Genomic DNA, 21770 nt, shown 5'->3' with positions numbered 1-21770 from the left:
TGTGTGCAGTTCTGGGCTCTCCACTACAAGAGACTACATGGACATACTGCAGAGAATCCAATTAAGGGCCAGAAAGATTATGAAGGTACTGGAGGATCTCAGCAATGAGGAAAGGCTGAGAGAGGTGGACTGTTCAGCCTTGAAAAGAAAAGGCTTGGAGAGTATCTTACAATGTATAAATATATGAACAAAGGATGTAGAGAAGAGAAAACCAGGCTTTATCCAGTGGTGCCCAGTGACAGGGACAATGGGGACAAAATGAAATGCGGGAGGCTCCATCTGAACATCAGGAGAATCTTTTTGATTGTTAGGGTGACTCAGCAATGGAACAGGTTTCCCGGAGAAGCTGTGGAGTCTCCATTCTTGGGGATATTCAAAAGCCATCTAGACAAGACTGTCTCCTTCATTTCCACGCCCTGGTTCATAACCATTTTCTGAGATTTGGACCACTATCACAAAAGGCTTTAGGTTTCTAAATATGCGTTATAGGGATGTAGGGACACCAAATTCAATGTACAAATCACTGCGGAGTGACTATCAACAACTGAATATGCGTGCATTTGCTAGCTGCTTCCTCCTCAAGCCAGGCCTTCCCTTGGCTGACTTCACACCTACAGCTGCCTGGCTGTGTGCCTCACTCCTGCCAGCTGGGTCCACAACTTGGGCAACCCAACAGGAAAAACACAGAAGAGCTGTACTGAAGAGACTGGATTTGTCATTGGCAACTGGAAATTCAACATTTTCTGTCCCCAGAATCAGGCATCTAGCCTAAGACACTCAGCTGCTCTCAAACAGATCCTGGAGACACAGGCACATCCTGAGGATGGACACTTTGTCCCAGCATGACAGCACTGCATAAAACAGGTTTGCTACCTACTGCTGAGAGCAGGGCCTCATAGGAAAGCAACAGCAGCTACCAGTACTTCACCTGCTGCTGCCACGGGATGCTGCCTTGACAGTGCAGATGTTACAGCTTCCCTTGAAATGGAAGACTGGAGCTCCCACCTCAACCTGAGGGGAGCAAGCCCCCAGCTCTCCCTGGGTGAGGCTTCTTAGCCATCTCTGCTCCTCCCAGACCTTGCTCTTTGCATGAGGTCTTCTGAACTCTGTGCTCTGAGCTGCCAAGACCCTCCTGTCCCCTCCTAGGCCATGACCTATAACCACTGTGTTGTTGGGCACCAATTGGAAACCCAGCACCCTGGCTTGGACTGGGTTTGGGCTCCAGGCTTGGGCTCAGATGCCCAAAATGTGAGTGCTACAGTGCAGAACCTTCCTTGGAAAAGGCCTTCATGCATAGAGCAGTGCCTGATGCTGGGTGTTCCATCAGATCCCATGAATCATTTTTCTAACCTTGTCCCATATTACCCACTGACATCTTTTAATGACCAAAGTGCCAATGACCAGGAGAAAAGTTTGTTGAAATCTGACAATGCTGAAATCTTTAAAGCAGCTTACATGACAACGCCAATTTCCTATATCAGTCACTTTCCAGGACTTCCAGCAAATCTCTCTTTCCCACACTATCAGCACTCAAGGGGCATGTCTGCCAACACCAGTACTCTAGTATAGGTAACACTGGTTTTTTTTGGACTGTGTGAATGTGTGGAAGCCATATATAATGAGATGGGAATGCTGGACTAAGGATGTACCAGGCACAGAGCATCTGGGACTGCATGCTGAGGTGAAATATGTGTGTATGTGTCTAATTATTTCTATAGGTGTGACTGACTAGAGGGATTTTTCTGTCATTGGAAGGTAGGAAAAAAGCTGTGGGGGCCTTTTGCTAGATCAGAGTTATTTTTCCTTGGGTTATAGGCAGGTAACACCTGGATAAGCTTAAAGGTTTTTGGCAAAAGAATGGAGCATCTCTTGCTCACTGGCACTGACCTAATTGCACCAGAAGTCTCAGGAGGCTGTAACTTCTCCTACAGTACAAGTTGGTGCATAAAGTCACAAAAACATTTCTTGGATAGTCTCTCAAATTTTACAATCTGAAGCATGTACAGAGGCACAAATGCACACGACCCAGTGTGTGTTCTTCCTGATACTTCTGAAGCTGCCTCACATCTCTCTCAGAGACACTAGCCTAAAAACCTGATTAGGACCAAGTCTCTCACTACTGTGGCTTGTGGCTGAACATGCTGCCGTATTTTTAACCCTTGTAACCAGTTCTATGCCTGCACTTCTGCCTTCAGGATTTTACCATCACAACTGCCAAAGCTTTTGAAAATGCTAATTTATCTTTTAACATCCTGTTTTATCTATTGTATTGCTGGGTTAGCTGCAGCACACACATACCAAGCAATCCTCTCTGGGTCATACACTGAGTCGGTGGGAAAGTCAGCAATAAGTCCTGCATCCAAGTTCTCTAAGTGCTTTGACTAGTCCAGATTCCCTCCTTAACACCCTTGTCAGATTGTTTATAGAAGATGTATTCATATAGTCAGTAAGACATCAAAATATTCTAATTATATCTAGTCATGTCAAATGACAATTATGCCCTTAGTTCAGTTTGCCAGACAATGCTTTACCAAAGAAGGTTTGCCAAAAATTTTTTGACCGAAGAAAGAGTAGGCATCTGTAGCATCTGCAAATGAGATCGTATATAATCTCCCTGCAGCAAGTCTGCCCTGTCTTCGCGGAAAGCTTGAAGGTAAGTGTATGGGGTCTGCAGGCTTGAAGGAAGGAGATGGTGCCCTTATGTACCACAGCATTCTTTGTGCCTCCAGTGCTCATTTCCATGAGTGGACTCATTTTCTCAGCTCAAGTTTTAAATCTGCTTTCAAGACATCTGCACATTTTCACTCTGGAATTATGTGCAGCATCAAGTAGGGAATTGCCTTTTGTGTTTTGCAGTACTGACCAGCTGCCAGGGTGCAAGACACCCACCTGGTGTTACAAGAGGTAAGAATTTGATTTATTAATTCTTAGAGGGCAGAGAAAGATCTTTTTGGGTGGGATTTCTGTATGGCTGCATGAATGGTCACTGTTTCACCCTATATTCAAAACCAGAATGATTACAGCAGGCAGGTGGTGGGGTACCCACAGCTGGTAAGGTTTTCAAGTGGCCATGTTTGAATCCTCTGGCAACTGATGTAAGACCAGAAAATTCCCATGGGGATATTCTTCACCTTACTTAACTGACCAAACAGGGAGTGAGGCGTGCTGGCTTCACATCATTTTTGTGGCAGCAATAGAACAGTACCAAGATGAACAAAGGTGGAAAAAGTGCAAAACTGTACATCCTACCTCAGAAAGTATGAATTAATACATCATCTGAGCATACAGAGATTCTAACCATCTTTGCAAAATGCAAGGCTCTCTCAGGTACCCATTTTCTTTATCCAGACAAAAAAAAAAAAAAAAAAAAGAAAAAAAAAAAGAAGAAAAAAGAGACTTCTTAACTGTTGAACAGATGAAATAAATTTCACTAATGTAGCTAGAGAATTTTCAATTGCAGTTGGCTAGTTGGCTAACTTAGCTATCCACATCTTTAACAAGGCATCTAAAGACATACTTTTATTTTCTAAAATTTGGAGAACTCACCTGCTCCTGGATGTTTTTTTAAGGAAGTGTTTATTTTGGGAGCTTCATACAAGCATAGCAATTCCAATTTCAGTGCTTGAATTTTGTTTCACTCAAGTCAGAACTTTGGGGCTGGGATTATTTAGATATTGTACTTAAGAACGACAAATGTATAAACAAATTAAATTATGGCAGAATATTAAAATATACAAGACTTGCCTTTTTCTTCTGTTGGCAACTTCAGTAGCAAAACTCATTAATTTCCCATGGCCTTCCTTTTACCATCCTAGTTAATAAGCAAATGCCCCATTGGTTCAATATTTTCCAGGACCGTAGGTCTCCTATACTGCAGCTTTTCAGAAAAGTTTCTACACATTTACTCTTTTCAACAAAATGTTCCACCTGTATTTTTACTTCTGATAGTGATGTCATTAAAACTTGCTAAGTAGCTTCCGTAGTTCTTACAGACATGATATTCTTAAAACGCCAAACTTTCAGTTGTGAAAGGTGATTAAATATTGCTCTACTAGAAGTCTGAAGACCTAAGCTACATCAATTATATCCTCATTTTCTAAGTAACCTAAAGATTAGGATCTTCAGTTAGGTCATTATAGTTGTTCCAAATATTAGATTGTGATGAGAAAACAAAGAACAGGATATAAAAGATTTCCCAATCTTACAGAATAGACATAAATAATCAATGCCATATTACTTCTAGCCATTAGAGTCTTCTGCTGACGTGTCTTCAGTAAAGCACAGACATGGCCTCTGCAGATGCGGAGATGGCTGTTTTTGGGGAGGCGGCTCCCTACCTCCGAAAGTCAGAAAAGGAAAGAATTGAGGCCCAGAACAAACCTTTTGATGCCAAGTCATCCGTCTTTGTGGCCCACCCCAAGGAATCCTTTGTAAAAGGGACAATCCAGAGCAGGGAAACAGGGAAGGTCACTGTGAAAACTGAAGGTGGAGAGGTAAGAGAAAATGAAACTTCAGATCAACATTTGATTCACACTGAGCTTCTAGCTGACATATGCAGACATATTCTTTCATTTCCTTGGCAGACTCTGACCGTGAAGGATGACCAAATCTTCTCCATGAACCCTCCCAAGTATGATAAAATTGAGGACATGGCCATGATGACCCACCTCCACGAACCCGCTGTGCTGTACAACCTCAAAGAGCGTTATGCAGCCTGGATGATCTATGTAAGTACCAGCAGCTCTCTTCCTTTGGGTAGCTGGAAGGCCTGCTGTGCCAGGCTGAACAGAAGCCCATGTGCTGTCTCCCTTCCTTGCAGACCTACTCGGGTCTCTTCTGTGTCACCGTCAACCCCTACAAGTGGCTGCCGGTGTACAACCCGGAGGTGGTGTTGGCCTACCGAGGCAAAAAGCGCCAGGAGGCCCCTCCACACATCTTCTCCATCTCTGACAACGCCTATCAGTTCATGCTGACGGGTGAGTGCTTGATCTCATTCAAAGCAATCTGAACCAAAAAGCCTCGTGGCTCTTACTGGAGCACAGGACAAGGCAGCTACAAATACCATGGAGCTAAGTGAGAGAAACTGACAACTGCAAGCCAAACTGTACCAGAAACATGCATAGATTCAGCACTGTGTACTATTGTACCCTATTCTACACTTTCCCACCACAGACATAATACTGAGCTCATAATATCCTTCCCCCCCTCCTTTTTTTTCTTTTTTTTTTTTTTTTTTTTTTTTTTACAATGAGAGAACGGAAAGCATACAATCTTTGTATGCATACCATACAATATGGTATGTATGATTGTATGATACCATACAATCTTTGCTTTGAGCACAGGTAGTCAGTTTGATTTGATTCCTTGATGAGAACTCTGTGAAGGGCAAGTGCATATAGACTTTGTCTGAGGACCATGTACATCTGAGAGTTGTATGGGTCCAGCAGAGCTTATACTTACTACTGTTAGAAGGAAATTCAGTACTGTCTTCTAGAAGTTACTGCTTGGACTTTCTGGAGAAGCCCCAACTTACATTTACAGATTTACTTTTCAGTCAACTAACTCAGTTCTTTTCAGAACAATGGCTAAAAACTTTCATTCTACCTCTTTCACAGACCGCGAGAATCAGTCAATCCTGATCACGTAAGTACACTTCCTGCTCAGGTCCCTGCAGGGCTACCCGGTTCCAGGATACCTGCTTCCTGACCACACTCTCCCTGCTTCTCTATTTCATTTGGCAGTGGAGAATCTGGTGCAGGGAAGACTGTGAACACAAAGCGTGTCATCCAGTACTTTGCAACAATTGCAGCTAGTGGGGAGAAGAAGAAGGAGGAGCAGTCTGGCAAAATGCAGGTAAAATTATAGATAGGGGCTCAAATCAATGCTTTTCTCTGTTCCTCATTTTTGAAAAGTAATAACTAGGAATAATTATTGTCCTGTAGGGAACACTTGAGGATCAAATCATCAGTGCCAACCCACTGCTGGAGGCATTTGGAAATGCCAAGACTGTGAGGAATGACAACTCCTCGCGCTTTGTGAGTTGTAGCTTTGGACAAAATCCCTCCTAACAGTAGTGATGAGCCTAGCGACATTCTTACATAAAGAGATGTCAAAAGAATCCATCCAGGCTGAAGTGTTTCTTTTCCCCCTCAACAGGGCAAATTCATCAGAATCCACTTTGGGGCCACAGGCAAACTGGCTTCTGCTGACATTGAAACTTGTAAGTGACATCCTGGCACGATGACATCCCTTCCTAAATTCCTACTTCTTTGTGCTGTCTTGTGCCTATTACTTTCTACCTTCCTTACCAGATCTGCTGGAGAAGTCCAGAGTCACTTTCCAGCTCAAGGCAGAAAGAAGCTACCACATTTTTTATCAGGTCACCTCCAACAAGAAGCCAGAGCTAATTGGTAGGAGGCATCACTGAGCTTTTTTGGAGAAAGATCACTGAGCAACAATGAATTACACTATAGAAACAATGAAATTTAACCCATCATTATTTGTTTTCAGAAATGCTCCTTATCACCACCAACCCATATGACTACCCTTTTGTGAGTCAAGGTGAGATCACTGTTCCCAGCATTGATGACAAGGAGGAGTTGATGGCTACAGATGTAAGTAATTTATGAAACTGGTAAGCTGGTACAGGTCGTACATCATATAACAGGCAAATATTCCACTTTACTGATTCTATTACCAGAGTGCCATTGACATCTTGGGCTTCACTGCTGATGAGAAGACTGCCATCTACAAGCTGACAGGGGCTGTCATGCACTATGGCAACTTGAAGTTCAAGCAGAAACAGCGAGAGGAGCAGGCAGAGCCAGATGGCACAGAAGGTATTGTCAAACTCAGAAATTATAACTCTGAGCCACTCTGTATGTGAAAGACACAGAGTGATCTAAAATTAGATTTTAGGATTTCAAGGAAAACAGCAAGTAAGAAAAAAAAAATCTTACTTCTCACAGTACATCATTTTCTCTGATGTATAATCTCTGGATTTATGTATCCTATAAAATGAAAAATTTTCAGTTTAAACTGCCTTCTAAACTGTGCCAGGAAGCTAGTAGCTGTGGATGCCTTTACTGTAACATTATTAGTCATATTTTTATTGAGAATGCCTTGCACTCATTGTGAAACAATAAAGATATTCAGCTCTAACAGGATGGAGGGCCATATTTTCATTCACCCTCACCTGTCTGATGTCCAGGGAACTCTGATGACAGAGGTGGATTTGATTCCTCTCTGTCAGAGCAAGAGCTAGAACCCATGCCTCCAGTTTTCTGAGCCTTCTCGTTTTAAAGAACTAGGCAGAAGTTGGGAAGTGCCATAGTCATGTCTGAAAAAGGATGAAAACCGATGAATTTTACAGATGATCAGAAGTAGAAACCAAAGCTCAGAAAGGGTTGTAGATGCTGAATCCTAAAGAGTACAGATAAATCCTCTGTGTTCCACTCTAAATATTTGAGTGTTTTTTATCACCTTCTGAGTATAGCTCATTATCTGACGGAGGTCACTGCAATTTCTGAGCTACACACATACTAGAAATATTCAGATTAACAAGCTGCAGGCTTCAATTTTGTGCTAGGAATTTTTTGAAAAAAACTTCATTGCCTTTTGCATTCTTCAATGAAGACCTTTCAAAATGTAAGTTTTTCAGAAAAGTTCAACATGCATAATTATGACTTTGATGCTACACAGATTATATCTGTGACATTCTTTCAACATATTTCAAAGCATGGAAACCTGAACACTGCAGCCCTTAGAGATGCAAAATCTATATGACACAAAATTCTTCTTCTTTTTTTTTTTTTTTTTTTTCCTATCTATCTGCCATTTAGTTGCTGACAAGGCTGCCTATCTGATGGGCCTGAATTCAGCTGACATGCTGAAGGCATTGTGTTACCCTCGAGTCAAAGTTGGGAATGAATATGTGACCAAGGGTCAAACCGTGCAGCAGGTGAGAAACATGGTAACCCGGAACCATGCTTTGAATTAATATGCATTTGATTCTCCTCTGCTCTGTGTTGTAACTTCAGGCATTTACTTTTGTTTTAGGTTCACAATGCTGTAGGTGCTCTGGCAAAGGCTGTCTATGAGAGGATGTTCTTGTGGATGGTTATTCGTATCAACCAGCAGCTGGATACAAAGCAGCCCAGGCAGTACTTCATTGGTGTCTTGGACATTGCTGGCTTTGAGATCTTTGATGTGAGTAACAAAGATTTGGTAAGAGCTGCTTAGAGAGCTGCTTAGAAATGACAGCTGGGTGTTCTGACAACTCTCAGACATATTTTTAAAGAACACATATGATCAACACTTTCAACACTTTTTTTTTTTTTTTTTTTTAGCTAATTGCTTTTTTTTTTTTTTTTGCCATGAAGTAAGAAATGACATTTGAAAGGACTTTTCTTATAACAATAGCCTCATTTTCAAGACGTGCAAGCTCAAAAGAGCAGAAAGGTCCAAGCAGAAAAATTTCTTAGTTTAAAAGATCAAGTTAAAGACTGTATAAAGCACATACATCATAATAGGCCTAACTTTGTATTTTTTTTTTCTGTAATTTGTTCTAAGATAATACAGGAAATACATTCTATTTTCACAGTTTTATCAAGGAGAAAAATATGATCATGAACAATGAATGTCATGCATTTCTCTATTTTGTTATGTAGATATAAAGCTGACTGAAGAAATGCTCAGTCACTATGAAACCAGAGTAACTGCATTCCTTATTTTTAAAGGGTAAGGTTTTGCAGTTACTTCTGCATCTTGCAGATATGGATCTTTCTCATTCTATTTCCAGTTCAACAGCTTCGAGCAGCTGTGCATCAACTTCACCAATGAGAAACTGCAGCAGTTCTTCAACCACCACATGTTTGTACTGGAGCAGGAGGAGTACAAGAAGGAAGGGATTGAATGGACATTCATTGACTTTGGGATGGACCTGGCTGCCTGCATTGAGCTCATTGAGAAGGTATGGGCATGGGAATATTATAATTACTTGGTCTAATTTTTCAAAGGGATCATTCATGTTCATGTCCAAATATTCAACTTTTGTTATTCAAGAATACTTAGCTGTTTAGTTTATTTTATCTGTCAAATGAGACTTTAAGGTGGTGTGGTGATGTCACAGAGCAGATTTGAACTGGTATTTTCTGAAGTGCAAAAAGATTGTTAAACTCCCAATAAAACTTTTCTTTTTTCTTTTTTTTTTTTTTTTTTCCAAAACAGATAGAAACAGTTTCCAGTTAAAACTCTGCAGCTCACCTTTCAGCTCCAACTGACTTGTGCTCCTACAGCAAAATAGATATATCACTCATAAAATAAACATAGAAGATGGAAATGCATCACTGATTACAAACAGTCACACTTAATGGGCATCCTTTGACTTAGAATAAGGAGGTATTCATATTGAGCATGGAATTTAACATTCATTGGCTGTCAGGATGATAAGAAATTATAATCATAGAACTGTGAGATCATTTAATCTAACTCCCTTAGTCAAAGCATCGTTAACTGGACAGGTTTCTCAGGACCATGTAAAGCTCGGTTTAGAATATTTCAGATGATACCGTAAGAATAGATACTCTGGGAAATCTGTTCCAACTGTTGACCACTCTCACAGTAAAAAAAAGCATTTATTACATTTAAATGGAATTTCCTGTAATTTGATTTGTGCCTGTGGCACCTTGTACTGTCACTGAGAACCACTGAAAAGAAACTGGCTTCATCTTCCTTCCCACCTCCCATTAAGTGTTTATACACGTTAGTAAGATCCTCCTGAGCTTTCTTTTCTCACGGCTGAACAGTCTCAGCTCTCTCAGCCTCTGTTTGTATGTCAGATATTCCAGTCTAAATATATTAGTGGCCCTTCAATGTGCTTACTCTAGTATGTCTATGCTTTTCTAGTACTTGGGAGCCCAGAACTGGACAAAGCACTTCAGATGTTTCTCAGCAGAGCTGAGTAGAGAGGAAGGATCACCTCCACCGACCTGCTGATAATATTCTTCTTAATGCAACACAGAATAGGTGCCTGTCCGTTCTGTAGGGGTGTACTGTATACTCATTTTGGTTCAATTACTTTTATGACATCTGTATATGTTTGTGTTCCTCTGAATAAGAAGGTAGTGTCCTGGTTATATAAAGAAACTTTTCAACACAAACTAAAGGAACTTCAATTTATCATTATGAATCATTTGGTGTAAAAAAGCCCACATAACTATCAATATGTTTAATTACATTTTCTAGCATAAAATGTGACTGAAAAACAACTTTTTCTGATGAACGCTTATGTCTGTGTTCTGCTACTCTGACTAGATAAAGACCATAATTGCCCATAAAACTAAATAGCAATTTGTCTCTCCTGTGTGTTTCTTCCAGCCCATGGGCATCTTCTCCATCCTGGAAGAGGAGTGCATGTTCCCCAAGGCAACTGACACTTCTTTCAAGAACAAGCTCTATGACCAGCATCTGGGCAAGTCCAGCAATTTCCAGAAGCCCAAGCCTACCAAAGGCAAGGTTGAGGCCCACTTCTCCCTGATACACTATGCTGGCACAGTGGACTACAACATCACTGGCTGGCTTGAGAAGAACAAGGACCCCCTGAATGAAACTGTTATTGGGTTATACCAGAAGTCTTCACTGAAAACACTGGCCTTACTCTTTGCTAACTATGGTGGAGCAGAAGCAGGTCAGATCTGTGAAAGTCATATTTTCACTGATGTACAGCTTAGAAAAAGGAATTGTAAGAGGCAATAACAAAAATATAAAATCTCTTTTATATATTTTTAATTTTTGCAGAGGCTAGTGCTGGTGCTGGCAAGAAAGGTGGCAAGAAGAAAGGTTCTTCATTCCAGACGGTCTCTGCTCTTTTCCGGGTGCAGTACAAAGTTCAATATTTTTTTCCTAATATAAGGCGGAAATTCATCACTTAAAATAACCTGTCTTTTTTGGCTTAGTTGTGTAAAAAAAAAAAAAAAAAAAAAAAAGATGTTCTTGGGCCAGAGGAGCAAACCTACTGTAACTTATTTATGCTCTTTTCTATTGAATGCACAACATATGGCTGTGTCCACTTCTCCAGAAAACTTCTAAAATATACCTAGAAGACACAAATTTCCTTTAGATGTCCACCTCTGCTTCAGAACCTTTTATTACCCTTTAACAACATTGTTTCTGCCCAGAGGCCTGGAGGTGAGCTGGTTGCTCCGTTTGTATCTCTAGTATTCTTTCCATGATTCATGCATCAGTTATGATTGAAATAAACCTTGGGATATGATTTTTTAAGATGTGAGATACCTGGCAGTTTTTTCTCATAGCCAAGCTTTGCTGCCTGGCTGTTCTATACACTTCTGTCAGGTAATATGCTGAGTCTCTCCTGAGGCTATTTATTATGATATTCACTTATTATGATATTCACTTAGGGTTCTCTTCTTGATCCAGCCTAATTCGTCCTACATATCTGTTGTCATATGATTCTTGATTACCTGACATAGCCTCTAGCCAGTTCTCTGAAACATGACATGGACTTTGTGTATACAACCTAGGATAAATAATCATAGATCTAGGCTATGTTTGCAAGACTTTTGCCTTGCAAGTGGGAAATTATTGCCAGCACATATCATTCAAAAATAATGTAATAAGCCCGTGTTTAAGCTCGTAATACTTTAAGAAGTAAGAGGTGATCCTTGCTGCATTTAGGTTGCATTGCTCTTAGGTCTTCAGACTTTCTTAAAGTTTAGACGTGCTAAGGTTTGGACTACTTAATTTAGGTAGTCCGAAATGTCCTCTGGGGTTGCCTACTCTAATTATAGACAATAATTATTTATTTATAAATAATTATACAGATATTAGTTACAGACCAGCCCTGGGATTCATCTTACCTTATTCTCATTTCACCTTACCTTACAAACAAAACATGAAACTGAGACACAAAATTCAGCCTGTTCCTTTTGCTTTTAGTGGAGAAAATAGGAAGGTTCTATGTAGTGTGAACCATATGACTCATCTTAAATGTCTACTGTAGTATGCTTCAAACTGCATCAGAGGAGTATCAGTATATCTCTCCTGGAATGTATAATGGAAGATGGATATAATTTCTAATGAAGGTATTTCACTAGAGTCAGTGAAATGTCATAAAACTGTATGTTTAAGAGTACAGAGTTCCTACAGACTAAACAGACAAACTTAATACCTTACGTTAATAATAACAAAGGTACATGGAAAGTCAGAAAACTGGTGCAAGTGGCTTCAGTTCAGGATTCTGCAAGCTAATACTTGATAACACATTATTTCAGTACAGATTGCTTGATGCTTACAGTGGAAATTACATTTGCTGATATAAACTTTTGTTAATAACTCTCCCAGGAAAATCTAAACAAGCTGATGACAAATCTGAGAAGCACCCACCCCCATTTTGTACGCTGCATCATTCCAAATGAAACAAAAACACCTGGTAAGAGACTCACATACAGGAAGTCTTCAATATGGTGCTGATCTTCCCTGATGTATTACAGAATACAACATTCATTTGTGCTCTGAATTGTTAGGTGCCATGGAACATGAGCTGGTGCTGCATCAGCTTCGGTGTAACGGTGTGCTGGAAGGGATCAGAATTTGCAGGAAAGGATTTCCCAACAGAGTCCTGTATGCAGATTTTAAACAGAGGTCAGACTGCTTCCCCTTCCTGAATCATTTTGGCCATCTTAAGTAGCTTATGAAATTTAAAATTCACCTCTGGTGAATAGAACCTTCTCTAACATTTACATTTAGCAGTAGAGTTATGTTCTCTTTTTTTGTAGTGTATCAGTCAATTAGTCTCAACAGACCTCCTTATATTACCATTTTCTCCCCCAGATACAAAGTATTAAATGCAAGTGCTATTCCAGAGGGACAGTTCATTGACAGCAAGAAGGCTTGTGAGAAACTTCTTGGATCAATTGATATAGACCACACACAATATAAGTTTGGTCACACCAAGGTACCAAAACTGTTTATTTCAAGTACTGCATGTTTTTGTTTTGTATAGCTTAAGAGAGATATTTTAGAAAGCACGTGAAATCATCAAACACTGACGTGTTTAAAACACATCGACTAAATACTTTTTGACTCACCACTTCAATAAAACAGTGAAATTCATTGTCATAGGATGATTCTAATTCAGGGTTCCTAATTGAAGACAAAGTTGTAGAATAGAAGAATCAAGGATTAATAAAAACAAATGAATAAGATCTGGCTATTATAGTTCTTCAACTGCAGTAATATGACTGTAATAACCAGACCAGGATTCTTGAAGATATAATATAATGGATATAATGGATATAATATATCCATCACTGCCTACATTCTTTGTGGTTTTGCTTTTTCTCTAGCTTCCCATATAATCTGCCACGGCAGACAGGATATGGGCTACTGTGAACAGCAAGCACATAGACTGTACCTATTTTTATGTTCTTCCCTAAGGTGTTCTTCAAAGCTGGGCTGATAGGCCTTTTGGAAGAGATGAGGGATGAGAAGCTGGCACAGCTCATTACTCGCACACAGGCCAGGTGCAGGGGCTTCCTAATGAGAGTGGAGTACCAGAAAATGGTGGAGAGGAGGTAAACATTTATTTAAATCAAGTTCAATGTATTTGGTATATTTTGTCATCTGTGCCTAAATTTTTAATATTTATTTCACTTACCATTCAGAGAGTCCATCTTCTGCATCCAGTACAACATTCGTGCATTCATGAATGTCAAGCACTGGCCCTGGATGAAGTTGTTCTTCAAAATCAAGCCCTTGCTGAAGAGTGCAGAATCTGAGAAGGAGATGGCCAACATGAAACAAGAGTTTGAGAAAACCAAGGAAGAACTTGCAAAGTCTGAGGCAAAGAGGAAGGAGCTCGAGGAGAAAATGGTGAAGCTTGTGCAGGAGAAAAATGATCTGCAGCTTCAAGTGCAGGCTGTGAGTAGGACTAGTGTGTCTCATTCTAACTTAACCAGGGGCTACAAGCTGATGTTACAATTAAATTTTCAAAAGACACAAAACAAGTAAAAGTTAAACCAATTACTTTGTACTTCATTAAATGATGCTTTTAAAAACATAACTAGATACTGTCAGAAAGTTCAAGTAAGGGTATTCCATGATTGTATGTATATCATGTGTGAGACTTATCAAACAATCATAGAATCATAGCATATCCTGAGTTGAAAGGATCCACAAGGATCACAGAATCACCTAGGTTGGAAGAGACCTCCAAGATCACCTAGTCCAACCTCTGGCCTAACACTAAAAAGTCCTTCACTAAATCATATCACTAAGTTCAACATCTAAAAGTCTTTTAAAGACCTTCAAGGATGGTGACTCAGCCACTTCCCTGGGCAGCCCATTCCAATGCCTAACAACTCTATCAGTAAAGAAGTTCTTCTTAATATCCAACCTAAACCTCCCCTGATGAAACTTTAGCCCATTCCCCCTCGTCCTATCACCAGGCACGTGGGAGAATAGACTAATCCCCACCTCACTACAGCCTCCTTTAATGTATCTATAGAGCGTCATAAGGTTGCCCCTAAGCCTCCTCTTCTCCAGGCTGAACAAGCCCAGCTCCCTCAGCCGCTCCTCGTAAGCCGTTCTCCAGACCCCTCATCAGCTTTGTAACCCTTCTCTGGACTCGCTCGAGCACCTCCATGTCCTTCTTGTAGCAAGGGGCCCAAAACTGAACACAGTACTCGAGGTGAGGCCTCACCAGAGCCGAGTACAGGGGGACAGTCACTTCCCTAGCCCTGCTGGCCACGCTGCTTCTTATACAAGCCAGGATGCTGTTGACCTTCTTGGCCACCTGAGCACACTGCTGGCTCATATTCAGCCAACTATCAACCAAGGTCCTATCTACTATCAACTCCCAGGTCATTTTCTGCCAGTCAGCTTTCCAACCACTCATCTCCCAGCCTGTAGTGCTGCTTGGGGTTGTTGCACCCCAGATGTGCCCAGCACCGGCACTTGGCCTTGTTGAATTTCATATAGTTGATCTTCAAGTCCAACTGCTGGCTACACAAAGGATCACCCAAAAATAAAAGCCTATGTATGAGAGCATTGTCCAAGCACTTCTTGAACTCTAGCAGGCTCAGTGCTGTGCCCACTTCCCTGGGGAGCCTGTTCCAGTGCCTGACCACTCTCTTGGAAAAGATTCTTTTCCTAATACTCAGTCTGCACCACCCTGGAATCAGGTTAATGCCATTCCCTCAGGTCTAATTGCTGGTCACCAAGGAAAAGAGATCAGCACCTCCCCTGCTGTTTCCTCTTGTGAGGAAGCTGCAAAAGGTTGCATCGAGAAAGATTTTGGTCTGCTACTTAAAACTCCTACAAGCACATACTTTCTGTTGGAACATAAAACAGATATTTAACCATAAAATAACTATTAAGATTCTAATTTTTTTAAGCTGAGAACCACATATCACCCCAAAAGTCATATCCTGAAAAGAATCCATTTTCACGATCAGGAAGCTGACGCTTTAGCCGATGCTGAGGAAAGGTGTGACCAGCTCATCAAAACCAAAATCCAGCTGGAAGCCAAAGTAAAGGAGGTGACTGAAAGGGCTGAGGATGAGGAGGAAATTAATGCTGAGCTGACAGCCAAGAAGAGGAAACTAGAGGATGAATGTTCAGAGCTGAAGAAAGACATTGATGACCTGGAGTTAACCTTGGCCAAGGTTGAGAAGGAAAAACATGCTACCGAAAACAAGGTAAGACTCAGAAGACATCACTCACACTCGAGAAAGAATTGTAGTCTGTTATACAGCATGAAGTTTTAAACTACATTTTTTATCTACGCTTGCTCCCTTCTTGTCAAAGGTGAAAAACCTCACAGAGGAGATGGCAGCTCTGGATGAGACCATTGTGAAGCTGACAAAAGAGAAGAAAGCCCTCCAAGAGGCCCACCAGCAGACACTGGATGACCTGCAGGCCGAAGAGGACAAAGTCAATACATTGACCAAAGCTAAAACCAAGCTGGAGCAGCAAGTGGATGATGTAAGCACATGTGCCTCCAGCGAGACAGGACAGGTATGGAGTTCAACCTGCCTGGCATTGTTGGTGTTGTTGTGTTTAGCTGGAAGGGTCCCTGGAGCAAGAGAAGAAACTGCGCAATGGACCTTGAAAGGGCTAAGAGGAAACTTGAGGGAGACCTGAAGCTGGCCCATGATAGCATAATGGATTTGGAAAATGATAAGCAGCAGCTGGATGAGAAACTGAAGAAGTAAGTGTGGTTGTGGAACACCTGAGTGCAGGTCAGGTGCATTTAGTAGGTAGTTTTATTCAGATGTTAAGATTGTGATACTGTATGCTTTGTGCAAAGGAAAGACTTTGAAATCAGCCAGATCCAGAGCAAAATTGAAGATGAGCAACTTCTTGGCATGCAATTGCAGAAGAAGATCAAGGAGCTGCAGGCAAGGTCTCTGGTCTTCCCCTCCACCCTTCAGGAGGACATCAGTACAAGGAGGGCATGGGTGTGAAGGGTCTTGCATTTCCCCAGGCCCGTATCGAGGAACTGGAGGAGGAAATTGAGGCAGAGCGAACCTCTCGGGCAAAAGCAGAGAAGCACCGTGCTGACCTCTCCAGGGAGCTGGAGGAGATCAGCGAGCGCCTGGAAGAAGCAGGTGGGCTACAGCAGCTCAGGTTGAGATGAACAAGAAGCGTGAGGCAGAATTTCAGAAGATGCGCCGCGACCTCGAAGAGGCCACACTGCAACACGAAGCCACAGCTGCCACCCTGCGGAAGAAGGCACGCAGACAGCACAGCTGAGCTTGGTGAGCAGATCGACAACCTGCAACGAGTCAAGCAGAAGCTGGAGAAGGAGAAGAGTGAGCTGAAGATGGAGATAGATGACTTGGCCAGTAACATGGGAGTCTGTCTCCAAAGCCAAGGTACTGAATACTTTAATTAGTACTTTGTAAACTATGTAATACTTATTTTTATTTTTATACTTAAACATCACTGGGTTACAATACAACTTTTTTCTTCTAATCTAATATATACATCCTGGGTTTATGTGTATTGTCCATATATATGTAAACTTCATCTCCTGGCTACATTTTCTTGCTGTAAATATGGCAGAGTCCAGGTATTAACACATTTTTAAATGTATGTTTTCCAACTAGGCAAACCTGGAGAAGATGTGCCGCACTCTGGAAGACCAACTAAGTGAATTAAAACAAAGGAAGAGCAGAATCAACGCATGATCAGTGATGTCAGTGCTCAAAGAGCTCGTCTACAGACAGAATCTGGTAAGGCAACAAATCTTTAGTTTGGAATGGAAGAATCCTTTACATGTCTTTATTTCATTTCAAATTTATTTAATTTGGCCATTAAAAAATTTCTAAATACAAACTGTTCCAGGTGAATATGCACGCCAGGTTGAGGAGAAAGATGCTTTAATTTCTCAGCTTTCTAGAGGGAAAACAGGCCTTCACCCAACAGATTGAGGAACTGAAGCGACAACTAGAGGAAGAGATAAAGGTGAAGACACTTCATGTATATTTATTTTATAAAGTTTATATATCATTGCTGTATCAGTGCACACATCCTGGCTTCCTGCACTATCAGTCTTCGGCTTGATATTTCCGTAACACTGTGTAGATTACTATTTCCTGGAAGATATTCCAGTGTTTAAATACCAGTATGAAAATATTTCCCAGAATACAGCTACTCCTAATTGCAATACTTTTAACTCCAGGCCAAGAATGCCCTGGCCCATGGCTTGCAGTCTGCTTCGCCATGACTGTGACTTGCTCCGGGAACCATATGAGGAGGAGCAGGAAGCCAAGGGTGAGCTGCAGCGTGCCCTGTCCAAAGCCAACAGCGAAGTGGCCCAGTGGAGAACCAATATGAGACGGACGCTATTCAGCGCACAGAGAGCTGGAGGAGGCCAAGTATTGGTGGACAGGATGCAAACAAGCAGGAGGGGCAATGAAAATTCAGAAGGGACCTTGGAAACAAAGACCAAGATATACAAAGAAATAAGTCAGGGGGTTGCTTTAGGGAAGGATGACAGATGTGGTAAACGTTATCTACGGACCTTGTGGATTGGAGTCCACAGACTGCAAAATGACTAAGTGTGCAATTGTAAAGAGCATACTCATTCCTCTTTGATCACTAACTATGAGCTTTTTATCACCTCCCAGGAAGAAGCTGGCACAGCGCCTGCAGGATGCAGAGGAACACGTTGAAGCTGTCAACGCCAAATGTGCTTCCTGGAAAAGACAAAGCAGAGGCTGCAGAACGAGGTGGAAGACCTGATGATTGACGTGGAGCGAGCAAATGCTGCCTGCGCAGCTCTGGACAAGAAGCAGAAGAACTTTGACAAGGTATTCTGGCCTCTGGCCCTGTGCTTCCTGGGCAGGGCAATCTCCTCACAATATCACATCCATACTCACACCCTGTTGCTCCTCAGATCCTGGCAGAGTGGAAGCAGAAGTACGAGGAAAACACAGGCTGAGCTGGAAGCTTCCCAGAAGGAGTCTCGCTCTCTCAGCACGGAGCTGTTTAAGATGAAGAATGCCTATGAGGAGTCCCTGGACCACCTGGAAACGCTGAAGCGTGAGAACAAGAACTTGCAGCGTAAGTCCCTAGCCCTCTGCTGCTGGCCAGGCTTCTTCCCCCAAGCTTGTCTACCCACCACTCCACACGGGTGAGTGCCCGCAGTGATGAGAAGAGACTGTCAGCCTGGTGCGTCAGGGCCTTTCCCTTTATGCCCTATGTCTGACCATGCCTTGTTTCACCCTTCCCTACAGAGGAGATTTCTGACCTCACGGAGCAGATTGCAGAGGGAGGAAAGGCGATCCACGAGCTGGAGAAAGTCAAGAAGCAGATTGAGCAGGAGAAATCTGAAATCCAGGCTGCCTTGGAGGAAGCTGAAGTATGTGCCCATAGTCACTGCTGTCCACACTAGAAACGTTAGCAGTGGGGAAATGTGGCTAAGTAGTGCATGGTCCCCCTTCTGTTCTAGCTGTGGAGCACATCCACACCAGGTTCTCTGAAAAATTCTGTAATTATCAAGCAAACAAGAAGTAGCTCTACCCATGTTATACATGTTTGTGACCATTTGTCCAGGCCTCCCTAGAACATGAAGAGGGGAAAATCCTGCGCCTCCAGCTGGAGCTCAACCAGGTCAAGTCTGAGATTGACAGGAAGATCGCAGAGAAAGATGAGGAAATTGACCAGCTGAAGAGAAATCACCTCAGAATTGTGGAGTCCTTGCAGAGCAGTCTGGATGCTGAGATCAGGAGCAGGAACGAAGCCCTGCGGCTGAAGAAGAAGATGGAGGGAGACCTGAATGAAATGGAGATCCAGCTGAGCCATGCCAACCGTGTGGCTGCAGAGGCACAAAAGAACCTGAGAAACACACAGGCAGTGCTCAAGGTCCATTCAGCAAAGCTACACATACAAGAAAGGCTTCTCTAACATTTTTGGCACCCTAGTGTGCTATGCTGCCTTGTCACTTCTCTTGCCTCTTTTACAGGATACCCAGATACATTTGGATGATGCACTCAGGACGCAGGAAGACCTGAAGGAGCAGGTGGCCATGGTGGAGCGCAGAGCAAACCTCTTGCAGGCTGAGATTGAGGAGCTGCGGGCAGCCCTGGAGCAGACAGAGCGGTCAAGGAAAGTGGCTGAGCAGGAGCTTCTGGATGCAAGCGAGCGTGTGCAGCTCCTCCATACCCAGGTAAGGGCTTGTTGCCCAAACCAGTTGTGTAGACACTTAGCACAGATGACTGTTATAGTAGTAGAGAGTGACGCAGGACAATGGTCTACAATGGCCTCTATACTGCTGTCCACAATGGAAACAGGGTCACAGCCCATCACCTAAGTGCACCACTGATATTTGGTAAACAATTCTCTAATAAAGAATTCCAAACACAGAATTTAAAGGTTGAAGAGAAAGAGTTGGCTCAGGCTGTAGCTTTGGTATTTAGGCCTCAGAATACAAGTCTTACAATCTCTGTTTGCACAGAACACCAGCTTGATCAACACCAAGAAGAAGCTGGAAACAGACATTGCCCAAATTCAGAGTGAAATGGAAGACACCATCCAGGAAGCCCGCAATGCTGAAGAGAAGGCCAAGAAGGCCATCACAGATGTGAGTTGGGGAACTCTGTCACTGAGGGTGATGGATGCATTCTTCCCAAAATATCTTTGGCCCCACCCTGGCTTTGCTGCTTTGCCTCTCCAGGCGGCCATGATGGCAGAAGAGCTGAAGAAGGAGCAGGACACCAGTGCCCACCTAGAGAGAATGAAGAAGAACCTGGACGTGACGGTGAAAGACCTGCAGCACCGTCTGGATGAGGCTGAGCAGCTGGCACTGAAGGGAGGCAAGAAGCAAATCCAGAAGCTGGAGGCCAGGGTGCGTAGGGCTGGTATTTGTGCACAAGGGAGCATGTCATGAAGGGAGCCACCTGGAAAGCTCCAAACATGAGCTTCTCATTGCAGGTGCGGGAGCTGGAAGGGGAGGTAGATGCTGAGCAGAAGCGCAGTGCTGAAGCCGTGAAGGGTGTGCGCAAGTACGAGAGGAGGGTGAAGGAGCTGACCTACCAGGTAAGGCAAGAGGCATCTTTGTGCTGACACACCCTTCTCACGGAAAGCCAAAGCATTTTTCCATGAACTCCAAGAACACATGTTTTCTGGTGGTGTGGGGAAACCAACTCTCTCTCTTTCCTTCTTACCAACCACTGTAGTCTGAGGAAGACCGGAAGAACATTCTCAGGCTCCAGGATCTGGTGGACAAGCTGCAGATGAAGGTGAAATCCTACAAGAGACAATCTGAGGAGGCTGTAAGTATTACTCTGAGTGATGGTAAGAGGATTAATTAAGGAAAAGCATATGGGAAACCTGGGAAGTCTACAGGTCAATAATGAAGGACTCCAAATATTCTCTGACATGTTTATATTTTTTTTGTAGTGTATAAGTACTAAAGGAATCAGATCAAATGAGGGAAATAAAAGGGCAAATGTATGCAGTATTTCTGGGGGCATTGAACAGATGTTATTTCTAAGAAAGAATTCTTACTAATAATACTACATGTACATTGATTAAAAATTTTCACAAAAAAAAAATTATAAATAAGTATTTTTATGAAAGACACCTGGAACACTTTGCAATTCAGACATGTTTTTGTAATTATGTGGAAGGAAATGAACAGCCAAATCAGAACAACCACTAACCTGTGCTCCTCACCACCAACTCCCTCTCCCCACATAGGAGGAGCTGTCCAATGTCAACCTCTCCAAATTCCGCAAGATCCAGCACGAGCTTGAGGAAGCCGAGGAGCGGGCTGATATTGCAGAGTCTCAGGTCAACAAACTACGAGCGAAGAGCAGGGAGTTTCATAGGAGGATAGAAGAGGAAGAGTGAAGATGTCACGTGGCAGCAAAATGGCCTGAGGGGTGCACAAAATGTGAACCCTCTGTTGCTTTGTTTTGCAATGTATTTGTAACCATGTCAATGTCTAGAGAATAAAGACCGTAGATTAATTTGCACAGACACTATGAACAGTGGCTTCTTTGTTTTCTCTTCCTGAATAAGCTTAGGATTTTGGTGAATCAGCTACAGATGCTTTCAAGCTTCTAGCACTGCTCTTGCCCTCACATATTCTTGACTGCTTCTCCTACTGTCCTTCAGCACAGCTTACAGCCCACGTGAGTTGCAAGAGGGAGCGATCCCTTTCCTCTTTGCTCTGCCTGCTTTTGTTTCTGATCTTGGCAATCACAAATCCTAACCACCAGACTCTGAGTAAGCTATCAGAT

At 42.4% G+C, this 21770-nt stretch overlaps 1 pseudogene; it reads left to right on the top strand.

Annotated features, from left to right (window-relative positions):
- The first annotated feature begins 4286 nt into the window (after positions 1-4286).
- On the top strand, positions 4287-21378 carry LOC116496448 (annotated as a pseudogene).
- The last annotated feature ends 392 nt before the right edge of the window (positions 21379-21770 follow it).

This window comes from Aythya fuligula, chromosome 18, assembly GCF_009819795.1.
Source record: "Aythya fuligula isolate bAytFul2 chromosome 18, bAytFul2.pri, whole genome shotgun sequence".
Taxonomy (NCBI): Eukaryota; Metazoa; Chordata; class Aves; order Anseriformes; family Anatidae; genus Aythya; species Aythya fuligula.
This window is presented reverse-complemented; position numbering and strand designations above follow the sequence as displayed.